This window comes from Zea mays, chromosome 7, assembly GCF_902167145.1.
Source record: "Zea mays cultivar B73 chromosome 7, Zm-B73-REFERENCE-NAM-5.0, whole genome shotgun sequence".
Taxonomy (NCBI): Eukaryota; Viridiplantae; Streptophyta; class Magnoliopsida; order Poales; family Poaceae; genus Zea; species Zea mays.
In genome coordinates this window covers 162,793,159-162,805,405 of record NC_050102.1, presented here as the reverse complement: position 1 = coordinate 162,805,405, position 12,247 = coordinate 162,793,159, and positions in this window count along the sequence as shown.

The following is a 12,247-nucleotide window of genomic DNA, read 5'->3' as shown; positions in this document are numbered from 1 at the left end:
TACGTCTGAGACGTCCATATAGTTCTTACAATAAATCAAAGTGCGGAAAAGAAACGTAGATAACGCGGCCTTCACAGGCAGCCGACTGGGGGTTGCCGCTAACCCACACCTAGAACTCGTCGTAGTCTTGGAACTCCTGGAAGTCTCCTTCCACGGCTTCATCTTCGCCTGAGCAGTGGTTGCAATGCTGACAACCTGGGGGGGGGGGTTTGGTGTGTAGAGCAAGGGTGAGTACACATCAACATACTCAGCAAGTATCCTGTTTGGCTGTAGTGGACTAGCTTTATGTGGGGATAAGTCAAGCAGTTGCTTTTAGTTGGTCAGGTTATTATTTACTAGTAGAAAGCCAGGTTTTAACATTAACCCAAGTTATTAGCCCATTGTATCCTTTCCAAACGGAAAGAATACCACTTACCAATACCATAATCATAACCGGAACCATCAATCTCATCACCATCTGTACCACAATGTCTCTGATCAAGTATCACTAATCTCTGGAGCTCCCTTGGCCGCTCATAACCGCGAGCACGGCTGATATATCAGTTTCATAACACTCTGCAGAGGTTGTGCACTTTACCCACAAGCCGTGATTCCCTCTCTGGCCCGGGCTTGCAAGACCCTTATTCACTCCCGAGGTGAATGGCCAGGGATTCACTACGAAGCCTTTACAAAGATTCCCCGGGGCTGTAGCCACCCGTTAGGTTTCCTAAATGCACCGCACTCCTCCCCAAGGGGCGAACCCAAACTTGGCAGAGCGAGCCGCATACACCGAGCCCCATTGACGGCACGACGGCTAAGTGAACTACACCCCGGATCCTCTAATTATTCAGCTAAGGGCACCCCATTCCACCCTCATGGTTGCACTGTTTTCCCGGGCGGTCATCCATAGAACAGGTCCTTACGGAGAGGCACTCGAGAAACCGCTCGAGCCCCCTTGAAAACCACAAGTATAATCATAAAGAAGAACGGGAAAACAGCGTATCATAGATAATCACATCATGTTCATTGATTAGAGTTGAGCAATAGCATCAGACTAAGTAGTAATAATCCGACCCAAATAGGTAAACAAGGACATGGATAACAAAAGCTAGTCAATCCTTAGGTATAAATGTGTAATGCGGGAGGTGAATTAAAGAATGAATAGGACATAGATAGGTCAAAGGACACTTGCCTCCACCAACCGACTGCTGCTCAGGGGCTTCTCCTGCGAATTCCTCGGGCTCTTCGACCGGATCGTTCTCTATGCGAGCGCAAACATACATACATACATCCACATATTTAATACAAAAGAACAGTACACCATACAAGATAACAAATAAAGCGAATATGCATCAAGTATGACATTCGATAACGCATTTGTTATGGTTAGAAAGAAACGGGAAAGGTCTCGCAGGGGGTTAAATCTTATGCACTAATGACACAATTGGTTTTTAACAAAATAATTCTGTTATATATATTTATATATACTAATGGAAACATAATCACTTTTAGTTGATCAACATTGCACAGGGTAAACAATTAACTACGTGAATCAATAACATAACGGAATTTTAAATTAAACTTCCTATTTTCCCATAGCATGAACAGTGATTAGCCTACTTAAAATACAGTAATTATGATCACAGAAAGTAAATAAAATAAAATAAAAAAAATAAAAAAAAACAGAGGGGGGGGGGCGGTTGAACCGGCCCTAGGGGCGGTTGAACCGGCCCGGGGGCAGGCGGCCGAGCTGGGGCGGCCGAGCGCGGGGGGGGGGGGCGGCCGAGCTGGGGCCGGGGGCGGCTGAGCCGGGGCCGAGGCCGGCTGAACCGGCCCGGGACAGGGGGGGCGCGACCAGGGGCCAGGGCGGGCGGCGGGCGCGGCCAGGGGGCCGAGCGGGCGGCGGGCGCCCGGGCGCGGCCAAGGGCCAGCGGCCAAGGGGAGAAGGAGGGGAGGGGGAAGGAGAGAGGAGGGAGAAGGGGGAGGGGAGGGGGCTCACCGGCGAGGGGGGTGGCCGACGGCGAGGGCGCGCAGCCGGGGTCGGGGCAGCGGCGGCGGCTAGGGCAGGGAGGTGGGTGGGGGCGGCGGCTTGGGTGGGGAGGGAGAGAGGGAGAGAATGAGGGAGAGGGAGAGGGGATTTGGGGAAAAAGAGGGGGGGGGGTGGGGGCGGCTGGGCCTGCTTTGGGCCCAAGAGGGGGGGGGGCGCAGGGGCTTGGGCCGGCCGGGGTCGGCCCACGGCGCGGGAGAGAGAGAAAAAGAGGAGAGAAAAAGAGAGGGAGAAAAAAAAGAAAGAAAAGATCTTCTCCACATTTTCGAAATCCGATCTTTCTACATGAATGCAATTGCGCTTTCAAAGCAATCAAAAGAAATGCAGGGTTCGGCATGGTGCATCAAACAACATAAGGTATTTAGGGTTTTTCTTACACGGGAAATCCAAACCGAATCCCGCTAGAACTTTGGAAAAGGTCAAGGTTTAGCGAGGGGAAAAAGAAAAAGAAAAGGTAACGCCCGAATTTTGGCGAGTAAAGAAAAGAAAAAATTCAACTGCAAAAAATTCGGGGCGTTACAAACCTATCCCCCTTAAAAGAATCTCGCCCTCGAGATTCAGGGTTGGCTAGCAAAGAGCTCAGGGTACTTAGCCATCAGATCATCTTCACGCTCCCAGGTTGCTTCTTCCTCAGAGTGGTGACTCCATCTGACTTTGCACATTCTGACGGTCTTCCTTCGGGTGACTCTATCTGCAATCTCAAGGATCTGAGCTGGCTTCTCAACATAGGTCAAGTCCTCCTGGACCTCGAGACCTTCCACTGGCAACTGCTCTTCTGGCACACGCAAGCACTTCTTCAACTGAGACACATGAAAGACATCATGCACAGCAGACAAATTCTCTGGCAAACTGAGCTGATAGGCCACTTCTCCACGTCTTGCAAGAATCTGATACGGACCAATGTAGCGGGGTGCTAGCTTGCCTTTCACTCCGAATCTTCTGACTCCTCTAATCGGTGACACTTTCAGATAGACAAAGTCTCCGACTTCGAAACTCAGCTCTCTTCTTCTTGTGTCTGCATAGCTTCGCTGCCTTGATTGCGCTATCTTCAGATTCTCTCGGACCATCTTGATGTTCTCTTCGGCTTCAAGCAAAATGTCTGGCCCAAACACTTGCTTTTCTCCAGGCTGATCCCATTGCAACGGAGTTCTACAACTCCTTCCATAAAGCGCTTGAAACGGTGACATCTTCAAACTGGCCTGATAACTGTTGTTATAGGAAAACTCCGCATAAGGCAATCTCTTGTCCCATCCGGACTGATCTTGCAACGCACAGACTCTTAACATGTCTTCGAGAATTTGATTGGTTCTTTCGGTCTGGCCATCTGTCTGCGGGTGATAAGCTGAACTGAAATTCAGATGCGTGCCCAAGGCTTCATGCAACTGCTGCCAGAAATGAGAGGTGAACTGCGTTCCTCTGTCTGACACTATCTTCTTTGGCACACCATGAAGACAAACGATCCGAGACATATACAATTCTGCCAATACTGCACTGTTGTAGTTGGTCTTGACAGGTATGAAGTGGGCTGACTTGGTCAAGCGATCCACTACTACCCAAATGGAATCGTAGCCGGCTCGAGTGCGAGGCAATCCGACTATGAAATCCATACCAATTTCATCCCATTTCCACTGAGGGATCTGCAACGGTTGCAACAATCCAGCTGGTCTCTGGTGTTCTGCCTTAATTCTTCGACAACTATCGCACATAGCCACATGCTCTGCGATTTCTCTTTTCATTCCGTACCACCAGAATTTCTTCTTCAGATCCTGATACATCTTCTCACTGCCAGGGTGAATCGAATAAGCTGTCTCATGAGCTTCCTTAAGAATCAACTCCCGAATAGACTGGACATTGGGAACACACAAGCGGTCTTTGAACCATATCACGCCTTCTGCATCTTCTCGAAAATCTTTGCCTTTGCCTTCTAGAATCAGTCGCCGGATCTCACTGATTTTCTCATCATTCTTCTGCGCTTCTTTGATTTCGCGCTCCAAGGTAGGTTCCAACTCAACTGTGACTCCTCGCGAATTGTTCAGAAATCCGAGACTCAACCTGTCAAACTCCTTGGCCAACTCATAAGGCATCGGACGAGCGACCATCAGATTGACTTGACTCTTTCTGCTCAAAGCATCTGCCACTACGTTTGCTTTGCCTGGATGGTAATGAATCTCCAACTCATAGTCTTTAATCAACTCTAACCATCTTCGTTGCCTCATGTTCAATTCTGACTGAGTGAATATGTACTTCAGACTCTTGTGGTCTGTGTAAACATCGCATTTCTGTCCATACAGATAGTGCCTCCATGACTTCAGTGCGTGAACCACTGCTGCCAACTCTAGATCATGGATTGGGTAGTTCTTCTCATGAACCTTCAGCTGTCGGGACGAGTAAGCCACAACTCTTCCCTCTTGCATCAACACACATCCCAAACCTGTGTAACAAGCATCGCAATACACCGAGAAGGGCTTGTGCACATCAGGCAAGACTAGGACAGGCGCTGTTGTCAACTTCTCTTTCAGCGCTTCAAAGGCCTCTTGGCATTTCTGGGTCCACTTGAACTCAACCTTGTTGCCTAGCAACGCTGTCATTGGTTTCGCAATCTTCGAAAACCCTTCAATGAATCGCCGATAATATCCGGCCATTCCAATGAAGCTCTTGATTCCTCTAGCATCTGTTGGCGCTTTCCAGTTTAGAATGTCTGCCACTTTCTTCGGATCCACAGCCAATCCTTCTTTGTTGATTATGTGACCCAAGAACAGGACTTCACTGATCCAGAACTCACACTTGCTCAACTTTGCATACAACTGGTGCTCTCGCAATCTCTGCAATACCATCCTCAAATGGTCTGCATGCTCTTCTTCACTTTGAGAATAAACCAGAATGTCATCAATGAATACCACCACAAACTTATCAAGGTAATCCATGAATACACTGTTCATCAAGTTCATAAAGAACGCTGGCGCATTGGTCAAACCAAAAGACATCACTGTGAACTCATATAAACCATACTTGGTAATGAATGCCGTCTTCGGAATGTCCGAAGGTCGGATCCTGAGCTGATGATAACCTGACCTCAGATCAATCTTGGAGAACACACTGGCTCCTCTCAACTGGTCGAACAGATCTTCTATTCTGGGCAAAGGATACTTGTTCTTGATCGTGACTTCATTCAAAGCTCGATAATCAATACACATCCTCTTGGTGCCATCTTTCTTCTCCACAAACAAGACAGGGGCGGCCCAAGGCGAGGTGCTTGGCCGAATGTAACCTTTCTCTGACAGCTCATCAATCTGCTTCTTAAGTTCATCCAACTCTGGTCCAGATATTCTGTAAGCTCTCTTGAAGATAGGGGCGGTTCCAGGAAGAAGCTCTATAGCAAATTCAATTTTCCGCTCTGGTGGCATACCCGGTAAATCCTTTGGAAACACATCTGGGAATTCAGACACAACCTTGATACTCTCAATTGGATCTGCTTCACTGCTATCGACAGTCATCTGATAACAACTTCCTTTCTTCGGCCCAGGCGGGACTAACTCGGTCACCACTTCCTCTCCTAGTGGGGACACTAACTTGATTGTCCTTTTATCACAACTGATAACTGCCTGATACTTATCTAGCCAATTCATCCCTAGGATGACATCTATTCCCTGAGTACCCATTACTATAAGGTTGGCGGGAAACGCTATCCCCCTTATTTCCACACTTACATTCAAACAAATGCTATCGGCTCGAATTCTACCACCAGCTGAGTCAATTTGAATGGGGGTTAACATGGTAGTAGTTGGAAGATTATGTGCTTCTACCCATGATGCAGTAAGGAAAGAATGTGTTGCTCCAGTATCAAATAACACTTCTGCAATATGGGAATCGACTGGGAACATACCTACTGTCATGTCGGGGGTCTCCTGAACTGCTTCAGCCTCCAAGTGATTCAATCTTCCATGATTATAGCGCTGCTGAGAGCGATTGCCTGCTCCAGGCTGAGACGCATTCTGCTTTGCTGGGGCATTGGGGCCTGACTGCTGCTGGGCTGCCTTCTTCGGACATTGCATCACCCAATGGCCTTGCTCTCCACAGTGGAAACATGCCCTGTTTCCAACCTGAGCTGGTGCTGCCTGACTGTTCTGCTGATTTGCTGGGGCAGGAAGACGAGGTGCTTGCTGATTCTGCTTCTGAAACTGACCTCCTGACTGATTGCTCTGACGGTTCTGGTACTGATGCTGAGGATACTGCCTTTGGAACTGCTGATACTGCTGACGCTGCTGATGCTGCTGAGGTGGACGCTGGTTCTGCCTGAACTGCTGAGGTTGATTGCCTGAGAAACGGGGACGGCTGCTGCTTCCAGGCTGGGGTCCACTGATCTTGCGCTTACGATCTTCCATCTCCTTGCGCTTCCTTTCTGTCATGATCGCTCTATCAATCAGGTGCTGGAATGTCGGGAAGGTGTGGTTCATCAGCTGATACTGCAGAGGGTCAACCAAGCCTCTCAGGAAACGGTACTGTCGCTTGGCGTCGGTGTTGACATCTTCAGGAGCATAGCGAGACAATTGCAGAAACCTGTCCCGATACTCACTGACAGACGATGACCCTTGCTTAAGGGCCAGGAACTCCTCCTTCTTCACTGTCATCAGACCTGCAGGCACATGGTACTGACGAAAGCTACATCTGAATTCTTCCCAGGTGATGGTGTCGGGGTTGGCATGGGTGGCGAGGTAAGACTCCCACCATGACTGGGCTGCTCCTCTCAACAGACGGGGACCATACAGGACTTTCTCCCTGTCATCGCACTGAGCGGTATGCAACTCCCGCTCCACAGTGCGCAGCCAATCTTCAGCATCCATGGGGTCAGAAGAGTGAGCGAACGTTGGTGGATGACCTCTCATGAATTCAGCACGCTTGTCTCTAGGCATCTGAGGCATCTGAGGCTGGGGTGGTGCTTGCTGCTGTTGCTGCTGCTGCTGCTGCTGAATGGCGGCCAGAGTCTGACCGATGGCTTGAACTGCCTGAGTCTGCATCAGAAACATCTGCTCAATCGACATCGGGGGCGGGGGCGGCAGGTGCTGCTGCTGGGGCACCTCATCCTGCGGAGCGGCTCGCTCCTGCTGAGCACGCCTTCCTCCTCTACGCCTGTTCTCTGACATCTGCAGAACGCAACCACACATCAGAACTGATCTGGCAAAGCTTGCAGCATAAGAAAAGAGTATAGAATTCTCCAACAGCACTGAACAGATGAGCATCTTCACTGATCTCCAACACAGACCACACAGCTTCTCAGATAAAGAGGAAAGGAGAATAATGGGTTTCCCAACTATATAACTAATTTTATTGACATGGTATGTAAACCAAAATGCAGGGGATACCCACACTCTGGTGACAATCATTACAAAGATCCAAACCAAACATAGTTCATCATGACAAACATAAATGCACAGGATATAGCAAACTACCCTGTCTAACTAAAACTAACTAAGACCGAGACTAACGCTAAGACTGAAGCTTCCATGTATATATTTATTTCGTATTAATTACAAGATCCAACTCTAACGATCTATGGTTCTAGATTTATCTTGGTCTTGCAGGCGGGATTGCCATAAGACTGGTGTCCACGCTGAGGTGAGCGGTACGGGTGCTGGGTCCCAACGGGAGCGGGGGAACCACCGTCCAGAAAACGACGTTCCGCGCGCTCAGCCCGCAGCAGGGCGATCTCAGCACGAGCCCTACTCAGCTCGTCTAGTGCATGGTCCAGCTCCGTGTTTAGCACGGCGGCTAGGTTGACTGTGCTGCTCAACCTAGGATTGCCCTCACCGACAGGTGAGACAATCACGCCTCCTGTGCTGCCAGATGAACGGCGGGGGTAATACTTCAGGTCAAGACCGTCAGCTGCCCCACCGAAAACCGAGCAGTAGTGCGAAAGCGCACGCCGTGCAGCATCTTGCATGGCTGCCTCAGCTGAGTCCCGCTCAGAGATAGAATAGTGCTCTGAACAGGCCTCTGCACCCTGGAGACTGTCCTCCGGGCAGCGCACCAAGCAAGTCGCCTCCCAGCGGTCCGGGTAGACCCCGCGACTATGCTGGTAGACCACACAGCGATACTCGACGGACCAAGTATGCCGGTCAAATGCCCGACGTAGCAGGGTGTCGAGCGCATCGTGGAAGTGACACCCGCGAGCAGCGTCGCGAGTGATGGGTCGAGCAACCCATCCTTCCGGCTCAGGGTTAGCAGAGAAGTCGGTGTCGTGGCTCGAGCTGTCGTCGCCATCTCCGTCGTCTGGGTCTCCTCCAGCAGCTACTCCAGAAGCTGGGGCGCCCAGGGGTGGTGCAGGGGGCGGCTCCAGAGGAAGCACAGGGGAGCATCTCCTCACAGACTCTATCTCCTGGTGGAGCGAGAGGGAAGAGCTCCGCTGCTCCTGTCGTCGACGTTCCTGCTCCTCACGCAGGCGGTGGTGTAGTCTCTCCAAGTGGCTGGACTGTCCGGCCACGGGACGGCGAAGCGGACGCTCAGCAAGGCGGGAAGGTAAGAAGGGGATGACTGACTTTCGTGCAGTGTGTCTAAGTCGAGCCATCTACAAAAGACATCGCAAGCAAAAGGGTGAGAACAGAATTAATATGACCAGCAAGTAATGAATCATAAGTAAATGAAGGATTGGAATAAAACATGATTTTCAGCAAGGTATAGTATATAGTAGAACATAGGTTTGGTCGGTAGGACCAACTTTTGAAGAGATATCAAAGTCAAGGTAGGGACAGAGGTCTATAGTCCTTAGAACGACCATTCTACTCTAGGTTAGCGGTCCTACAGTCAGCACGGCTCTGATACCACTTATGTCACACCCGGTTTTAGAAGGCAAACCGAATGCGAACCATGTACGTGCCAGGATCAGTTATTCACGTACATAGCAGTTACATAATATGGACATCATCACACAGTGCTCAAAATAGTATTAATAAGGGAAATAGTCGATTACATCATACGTCTGAGACGTCCATATAGTTCTTACAATAAATCAAAGTGCGGAAAAGAAACGTAGATAACGCGGCCTTCACAGGCAGCCGACTGGGGGTTGCCGCTAACCCACACCTAGAACTCGTCGTAGTCTTGGAACTCCTGGAAGTCTCCTTCCACGGCTTCATCTTCGCCTGAGCAGTGGTTGCAATGCTGACAACCTGGGGGGGGGGGGTTTGGTGTGTAGAGCAAGGGTGAGTACACATCAACATACTCAGCAAGTATCCTGTTTGGCTGTAGTGGACTAGCTTTATGTGGGGATAAGTCAAGCAGTTGCTTTTAGTTGGTCAGGTTATTATTTACTAGTAGAAAGCCAGGTTTTAACATTAACCCAAGTTATTAGCCCATTGTATCCTTTCCAAACGGAAAGAATACCACTTACCAATACCATAATCATAACCGGAACCATCAATCTCATCACCATCTGTACCACAATGTCTCTGATCAAGTATCACTAATCTCTGGAGCTCCCTTGGCCGCTCATAACCGCGAGCACGGCTGATATATCAGTTTCATAACACTCTGCAGAGGTTGTGCACTTTACCCACAAGCCGTGATTCCCTCTCTGGCCCGGGCTTGCAAGACCCTTATTCACTCCCGAGGTGAATGGCCAGGGATTCACTACGAAGCCTTTACAAAGATTCCCCGGGGCTGTAGCCACCCGTTAGGTTTCCTAAATGCACCGCACTCCTCCCCAAGGGGCGAACCCAAACTTGGCAGAGCGAGCCGCATACACCGAGCCCCATTGACGGCACGACGGCTAAGTGAACTACACCCCGGATCCTCTAATTATTCAGCTAAGGGCACCCCATTCCACCCTCATGGTTGCACTGTTTTCCCGGGCGGTCATCCATAGAACAGGTCCTTACGGAGAGGCACTCGAGAAACCGCTCGAGCCCCCTTGAAAACCACAAGTATAATCATAAAGAAGAACGGGAAAACAGCGTATCATAGATAATCACATCATGTTCATTGATTAGAGTTGAGCAATAGCATCAGACTAAGTAGTAATAATCCGACCCAAATAGGTAAACAAGGACATGGATAACAAAAGCTAGTCAATCCTTAGGTATAAATGTGTAATGCGGGAGGTGAATTAAAGAATGAATAGGACATAGATAGGTCAAAGGACACTTGCCTCCACCAACCGACTGCTGCTCAGGGGCTTCTCCTGCGAATTCCTCGGGCTCTTCGACCGGATCGTTCTCTATGCGAGCGCAAACATACATACATACATCCACATATTTAATACAAAAGAACAGTACACCATACAAGATAACAAATAAAGCGAATATGCATCAAGTATGACATTCGATAACGCATTTGTTATGGTTAGAAAGAAACGGGAAAGGTCTCGCAGGGGGTTAAATCTTATGCACTAATGACACAATTGGTTTTTAACAAAATAATTCTGTTATATATATTTATATATACTAATGGAAACATAATCACTTTTAGTTGATCAACATTGCACAGGGTAAACAATTAACTACGTGAATCAATAACATAACGGAATTTTAAATTAAACTTCCTATTTTCCCATAGCATGAACAGTGATTAGCCTACTTAAAATACAGTAATTATGATCACAGAAAGTAAATAAAATAAAATAAAAAAAAATAAAAAAAACAGAGGGGGGGGGCGGTTGAACCGGCCCTAGGGGCGGTTGAACCGGCCCTAGGGGCGGTTGAACCGGCCCGGGGGCAGGCGGCCGAGCTGGGGCGGCCGAGCGCGGGGGGGGGGGGGGGGGGGGGCGGCCGAGCTGGGGCCGGGGGCGGCTGAGCCGGGGCCGAGGCCGGCTGAACCGGCCCGGGACAGGGGGGGCGCGACCAGGGGCCAGGGCGGGCGGCGGGCGCGGCCAGGGGGCCGAGCGGGCGGCGGGCGCCCGGGCGCGGCCAAGGGCCAGCGGCCAAGGGGAGAAGGAGGGGAGGGGGAAGGAGAGAGGAGGGAGAAGGGGGAGGGGAGGGGGCTCACCGGCGAGGGGGGTGGCCGACGGCGAGGGCGCGCAGCCGGGGTCGGGGCAGCGGCGGCGGCTAGGGCAGGGAGGTGGGTGGGGGCGGCGGCTTGGGTGGGGAGGGAGAGAGGGAGAGAATGAGGGAGAGGGAGAGGGGATTTGGGGAAAAAGAGGGGGGGGGGTGGGGGCGGCTGGGCCTGCTTTGGGCCCAAGAGGGGGGGGCGCAGGGGCTTGGGCCGGCCGGGGTCGGCCCACGGCGCGGGAGAGAGAGAAAAAGAGGAGAGAAAAAGAGAGGGAGAAAAAAAAGAAAGAAAAGATCTTCTCCACATTTTCGAAATCCGATCTTTCTACATGAATGCAATTGCGCTTTCAAAGCAATCAAAAGAAATGCAGGGTTCGGCATGGTGCATCAAACAACATAAGGTATTTAGGGTTTTTCTTACACGGGAAATCCAAACCGAATCCCGCTAGAACTTTGGAAAAGGTCAAGGTTTAGCGAGGGGAAAAAGAAAAAGAAAAGGTAACGCCCGAATTTTGGCGAGTAAAGAAAAGAAAAAATTCAACTGCAAAAATTCGGGGCGTTACACATGCACACCAGTGACGTTATAGAACTAGTACATCCAAATAAATATAGCAAAAACCATATATCACCAATCTAAATTCCCCCATCATATATCACCCACGGTTATACTACCTCCGTTCTCGAATATTTGTCGCCCGCTAATTCATTTTTAAACTAAACAATAACAAATAAAAATAACAGAGTAAGTACTTCCTATGCATATGCATATAAGTTATAAGCAACACATTTAGCAGAAACATAACTTAAATAACAAAACCTCAATGCCAACATACTAGTTCATATAAGCAGCATTTTGCTCGCTTTTGTTTTGCATCGTATGGATCATACAAGCATAATATGATAACATCATAAATTATAAATTAAGGCACGAGGAGTCCAACATGAACATAAAAGTGTTGTTGCCATACAGATGAAATCTATATGACTCATGATAGAACCCAAGGTATCAGCACCCACATATTTAGAATATTATTACATCTACAATGGTTTAAATTGTTAAAAGAGAAGAGGAAAAGGACAACTATTGTATTGTATTGTATTCCAAAGGGCCCAAAGGGCAAAAGTATGTACATATCTGAGCCAAAGAAAAAATATATTCGAGCCAAAGAGTGCTGGCGATTTGTGGTCCATCTGCTTGCTTGGAAAGAGAATGCTCACTCTATCAAAATCCTCACGCCCATTT